Here is a 6,059-nt window from a genome sequence, read left to right as displayed (position 1 = left end):
CTCTCTCTCTCTGCTTCCTGCTGCTGTGTCGGCGAGGTGGGGGAGCCAAGCTAGCTCAAATAAAGACTCTTATGCTTTTGCATCGGACTGGCTGGCTCCCTGATGTGGTTTCTTGGGGATCCTGAAATCTGGGCATAACAGTAATTAACAAGCAGAAATTAGGCATTCATTTTTTTTAAGGCTAAATGGTTTTTAAAAAGTTGTTAATTTTTTAAGATAAATCCTAGATAATTTCAAAACAGAGGCTTATGATAACTCTACTTTAAAACTCACAGAAACTTATGAAATCAAAATGATTCCCTATTTACTTCACCAGTATTTTCTAGAGGGAATAAAATATGAAAATAAATTTTTCCTTTTAGCCTTATACACATTGCTTCCACGTTTAGGATACTATTTATGAGTACCTAAAGTAGCCTCTGCCTCTCCATCTCTGCCCCTACATCTTGCATATTATGACAAGAATTCCACTGAGTTTGGTTATGGACCGGGGTATCTAACAGGAGCATAATTTCCCATATGACTAAGCAATTTCTTGTTATTATTAAAATAATTTTGAGGGGAATAATTATTAATTTTGGAACCAAAATGCAGAATTAAGTATTATGCTAGATCCACAAATCTTTTTATTTAAAAAAAATACTTATTCGGGGTAAATGGGGGTGGGAGAGGTCAATGGGGGAGAAAGAGGACATGTGTAATAATTTCAATAATAAAGATTTTTTTAAAAACTTATACACAGATACACTCACTACAGCTTCTTCTTGCTCATGGAATTAAAATAAAACCAAACAAGTAAATAGGGTGAGGGCTAAGAACATGGAAGACTGAGTGAAGGGGTAAGAGGGAAGCACTTACTATTACATAATTTAAAACATGAAGTAATTATTTCAGCAGAAGTAATCTACTGATAACTAGGAAGTTAACGCCTTCAGTGTTTCTGCTTGTCATCATAGGCATGACTCAGCATTTGGAATGAAACTATGTTTACTGTCTTTCAAATTGAGGGTGTCAAATAACTTTGGTGCCACCTAAGTCTTTTCTGTGCTTAAGAAAACTTCAGAACAGTCATGGGTTTTCAGCCTCACATGGGCACCCAAATCTAAAAGGTTTCTTCTTTCCATTTGTTCCTGTCTTACCAAAGCTTAACTTTGCCCACAATTAATCTATCTTGCTTTTGTAGTGTTGTCAGGTGAATTTAGGTTATCTTCCATATTATAGTGTAACAAAACTAGCAAGAATTCCTTCCTTTCCCAAGGCTACCTGCTGCTAAGATATCTGAAACCCAAATGCTGGGGTGAACCTTCCCCAACATGGGGGAACCTTCCACTGGTGATTCTACCAAGTACCTTTAACGACCATCTATTAGGGGCAAAAATAGAATATTGGGGACTAGCTATAGTTCTAAGAAATATTAATCATGCTCAATCAACTGTGATAGCCTTGTTCTGATTAAAGAAAGGACATTCTAAACTGGCTGGGAGTTGTACATCCCTAGGACCTGGGCATCAACCGTGGACTTGGCAATCAACTTTGGACCTGGGAGTCAACCATTTTGATTCAAGAACTGCCTAATATCATGGCAAGATTAACAACCTTGTTGCCTAAACAATGGAGTCCTGCCCCAGCTCACAATGCCTACTTCCCCATGCCTATAATTCCTACTTCCCCATGTAAACTTTGTCCCACCCCATGTAAGCAGCTGGCTTATGGGAGGTTACAGAGCAGATTTTTGTGGATGACCTGCTGCTCTCCCATACTGCCGGCATTATTGGAATAAACACTAATATATGATTCTACCCTGTCTCTGCTTACTTGGCTCAAGTAATGACAGGCAGCTTGGGCCCATTGATTGTCCAGTTACACATCCACCATATGCCAAGGGCCAGCTGTTTTAGCCCCTGCCCATTTCTAGAGTGTCAACGTTAAGAACATCCAAACCTGAAAAGAATTTTTATAAAAATGGATTTGAACCAAACAGGGGATACACCTGGAAGCAAGATCTCAATAGACTGAAAATACTTCTTAGAAAGGCATTTCGCAGCTTCTTTATGCATTTGAAATTAAGGAGGGAACATAAGAAAGAAGACATGAAGGTGGAAGAAAGCAAGGCGGGGTTGGATTACAGAACAAAATTATGTGCTCTCTTCAGGGTGGTTTTACTTGAGGGGTCTGAAAAAGAGGCATTTCAAACGTGTGTTAACTAAAATGTACAGAAACAATGGACAGGGCTTTCTTAGACAAAGATAAACCCTTTACTAAAAAGTTATATGCCTGGGTGTGGCTACCCACCATGACTTTTTTTTTTCATTTAATTTTTTTTTAATTAGTGTTGACATTAAGAATTTATAATCAGATCACTCAATGAGCTTATTTTCCATAGAACCCCTTTGGGGTCCACAAGAGAAAAACAAATTTTTCCCAAATATTCATTAGTCACCAAAACTCATTGTAAAATTTATGTAATAAAAGAATTGAAAGGGGCCATTAACGTAATTTATGCCCACATTTTTTAAAAATATATTTCATTGATTTTTTACAGAGAGAAAGGGAGAGGGATAGAGAGTTAGAAACATTGATGAGAGAGAAACATCAATTCAGCTGCCTCCTGCACACTCCCTACTGGGGATGTGCCCACAACCAAGGTATATGCCCTTGACCGGAATCGAACCCGGGACCCTTCAGTCCACAGGCCGACGTTCTATCCACTGAGCCAAACCAGTTAGGGCTATGCCCACATTTTTTTGTTTTACAAGTGATGAAATTAAGGCCAGGAAGTCTGAAGTTACTGAATTAGCTAAACCTAAAACCAAGACTAAAATGAGAAACTACTTGGTAGAGAGAACAGTTTGTAGACTTCAAATCTGTGAATGAAAGGGGCCACGTGCTGACCTGACTAGCTCAGGGAAGGCCTGCGTGGCAGTCTTGCAAACTCAGAGACCTAAAGTAACCACAAAGGATGGTCTGAAATTAAACTTTAACTAAAAGCAGTTATGGTGGGTAGTCACCTCCTAGGCCAGTATCTTCACTGATAAGGTCAACCTTTACCTTAACTGAGCCTATCTGTCTTTTTGCCTCTATAATATCCTTGAAATGTCTGGGTAACTTGTAACTTCCCTTTTTCCAGACTCCATGGGGCAATCCTCAGAGTAACTCTATGAGGTGTGTGTTTTTGTTTTTTGCCGGGGGTTGTTTTATATTTACAAATGGGTAAATTGAGATTCAAAATTGTTAAGTAACGTGCCTAAAAAATAACACAACTAGTAACTGACCAAACTAGGATTGAATGGGATAATTCATGTGAGATGCCTAGCATATCGATTGTTAATAATAGTATAGTACACCAATGTCAGTTTTCTTCTCTAAACTCGACATTCTGACTCTTGGTCCAACATTGAGCCAAGACACCATTGCTCCAAGATCCAATGACTCTGTATGTTCAATATATATGTGTTTTTTTTTTACTCTGGTGCATTTTAGTAGTTTACATAATTTAAGCACTATGTATACCTATCATCTTATTCAGTAGTTGAGAATGCTAAGAAGATAACCAAAAGTTTGTAAACAAAGACTACAGCTTTCTACTTTCAAAGAAAAATGTTAATATAAAATTTCTAAAAGATTGATGATACTATCCAGGAAAACCTTAAAACAAATCTTTGAACAAGACCTGACCAGTGACACTGGGGCTTTGAAATGAGAACAGCTCATTTAGTAGGCTTCCATCTACTTATTACTTCTTAAAAGCAGAATTATAGACGTCTAAAAATAGCCAATGGAAAATCTTCCCACATCAGTGATTCTCAGAGTTAGGATCAAGAATGAGACGAAAATATATGATCCTTGAAAAAAATGAAATAAAAAATACTAAATGTATATTTAATGGGTACTTCAAATTTTATTTCTGCTTTATGAAAATCTGGGAAAGTATATTTAAAGTAAATATTTAAAGCAGCAATATAAAGTAGCACCAAGAAACTCCCTTGAATTGAAAGGTCTGGAGGGTAAAGGAAATGTGAACTTCTCTAGGCAGCATCCACTTCGTTCCTCAAATAGGGCAGCACTGAAAACAAGCGGCAGCAAGTGCTGATGATGTCAACTGAATAATGCTGTCTCTGGAATGGAACCTCTTATCTAACAGCAGCAGGAAGATTGTGGGTAAGCAGAAATGTCCTAAGAAACTCCTACAGAGATCATGAATAAGTATTAGGTTCTAAGGGGGACTTGAAATAAAATGGAGAATTGGGTTCTTCAGAGTACACCTGGTTATGATTCTGTGAAAGAGGCAAGTAAGTCAAGGTAAACAGCCCAAGAAACTGGAGATTTGTTCAGTTCTACATCTGAATACCTGTTATATAACCTGAAAATGGCTTGAATCTCAGCAGTAAATGCGTAAAATAAATTCGACCCCTGTTTGTAATAGTCTAATAAGAATTTTTTAAAATAAGTGAATCGGATTAGCAAAAATAAGTCAACAATAGTAATGGACAGGGTTTGTGTCTGTGCATGATTAGCTTTAAAATGACAATGTTGTGTCTTAATTCAGCCGCCTTGAAACATGTAGGCGTTGACCTAATTTCTGCCTCGCCAAGAGGAAGACACTTTACACACAGAGCACATAGGCCAGAGAGTTACCGGTGCTGTTCCCTCAGCAAATAACTTGGCCTCAGAAGCAAATCTTCTTCATTCCTCCTCTATCAGCAAAAAAAATGGACAACAGAAAAGTAGAGAATCTTTTTTCTATTAGCTTTAAGTTGCATATTGAAGAATACTTTTAAAATAGCTTTTTTGGCAGGTATAAAAGAGAAGGCGAGAATGGTTCAATGAAAACTTCATCTAGGAGAAATTTGACAATTTAATGGAGTGTGTCTATATTTTTAAATTCTCTAGACCACACTGCAAATAATCTCCTTTCCTTCTGCCTAACTCTTCACCCTGGCCAAGTTTCTGAGAACTGAGACAACTTGATATGCGATAAGAAGCCAGAAACTTGTGTCAGGGCATCTAAAAATATTTTTTTCGGGTAAGTGTAATATGTGTTCTAAAAATATAGTTCAATAGTCAAACATGGAGGAAGGCAATGTCTCCTGAGCATGTGCTCTTGGCTATCAACCTGGCTGTCCTCCGGTTTTGCCATAAGAGCAGCGTCCTACAGTCACAAAGATGGCCTTCCTAAAGTGGGTCTCAGAGTACTGAGGCTGAAATTCTAGCTTTTCTATCATTATGCTTACCCTAGACACAACTTCTATTCCTGCTCTGGGCTAAGTAAAAGGTAAATTGTCCCCAGGCTTACTAGTACCCTGCTGGGGTCCAACCCCAGCAGGTCCAGGGGTCCCCAAAGGTGTGGACAGAGTCGGAATGACACGGAGACAGCCTTCAGTTGATCAGCAGCCTAGTCAGGACCTCTAGCCAGGATCTCCAGCCAAGTTCTGGTTAGGATCTGATCAGGATCTGATGTTTATTGTCTTGTTACATCTATATTTATACCAGCCGATTTTAATCCTGTCAATTTCTATTACAAAGGTTAGGGCATTTCTTATCTCCATTCCAGGGAGTAAAGATTATGTAGCTTAACTACCCGCCTGGCACTTAATTAAGGGGTTGTATCCCCTCCCTAACCTCAGGGAAAAATCCCCACCTGGGGAAACAACCTTTCTCGGAGAGGTGACCTTGGTTAAAACACATGGCGCTTAAGGAGAGCAAACATATTAAGAACAATATGCTATATATGCCAGGTCCCTTGAAACATATGCTGTGCAGATGTTTCTTTCCTGCAGCGACTGTGTCAAGCAGCAAGGATGGACCGGCTTCCAGCAAATTCCCCCTTTTTTATTTTTTAAATGATAGCGCATGCAAATCAGTGGCCACCTCTCAGATTGGGCTGTTTAAGACTCGGAAGAAGACTGGCAAGCAATGACAATAAGCATAGCTATAAACATAGTGGATGGATTGCACAAAGAGCCTTGTTCCTGTAGAAGGTTGCTGGCCTCTTCAATCAAGGGATTTCAGCTGTCCTCAAGTCGGTGGTTTGGTTGTCCTTGTTGATCTGGCTAGCGGGC

General features: G+C 38.9%; 1 long non-coding RNA gene across 1 annotated transcript in view; it reads left to right on the top strand.

Moving 5' to 3' along the window:
• The first annotated feature begins 4,057 nt into the window (after nucleotides 1-4,057).
• Nucleotides 4,058-6,059, top strand: part of LOC106724936 — a 6,913-nt gene continuing 4,911 nt past the window's right edge. The window contains exon 1 of the long non-coding RNA XR_001360760.1: nucleotides 4,058-4,158. This is a non-coding gene — a long non-coding RNA (uncharacterized LOC106724936). The remainder of the gene's footprint in view (nucleotides 4,159-6,059) is intronic.

Source organism: Myotis brandtii, unplaced genomic scaffold (assembly GCF_000412655.1).
Source record: "Myotis brandtii unplaced genomic scaffold, ASM41265v1 scaffold125, whole genome shotgun sequence".
Taxonomy (NCBI): Eukaryota; Metazoa; Chordata; class Mammalia; order Chiroptera; family Vespertilionidae; genus Myotis; species Myotis brandtii.
This window is presented reverse-complemented; position numbering and strand designations above follow the sequence as displayed.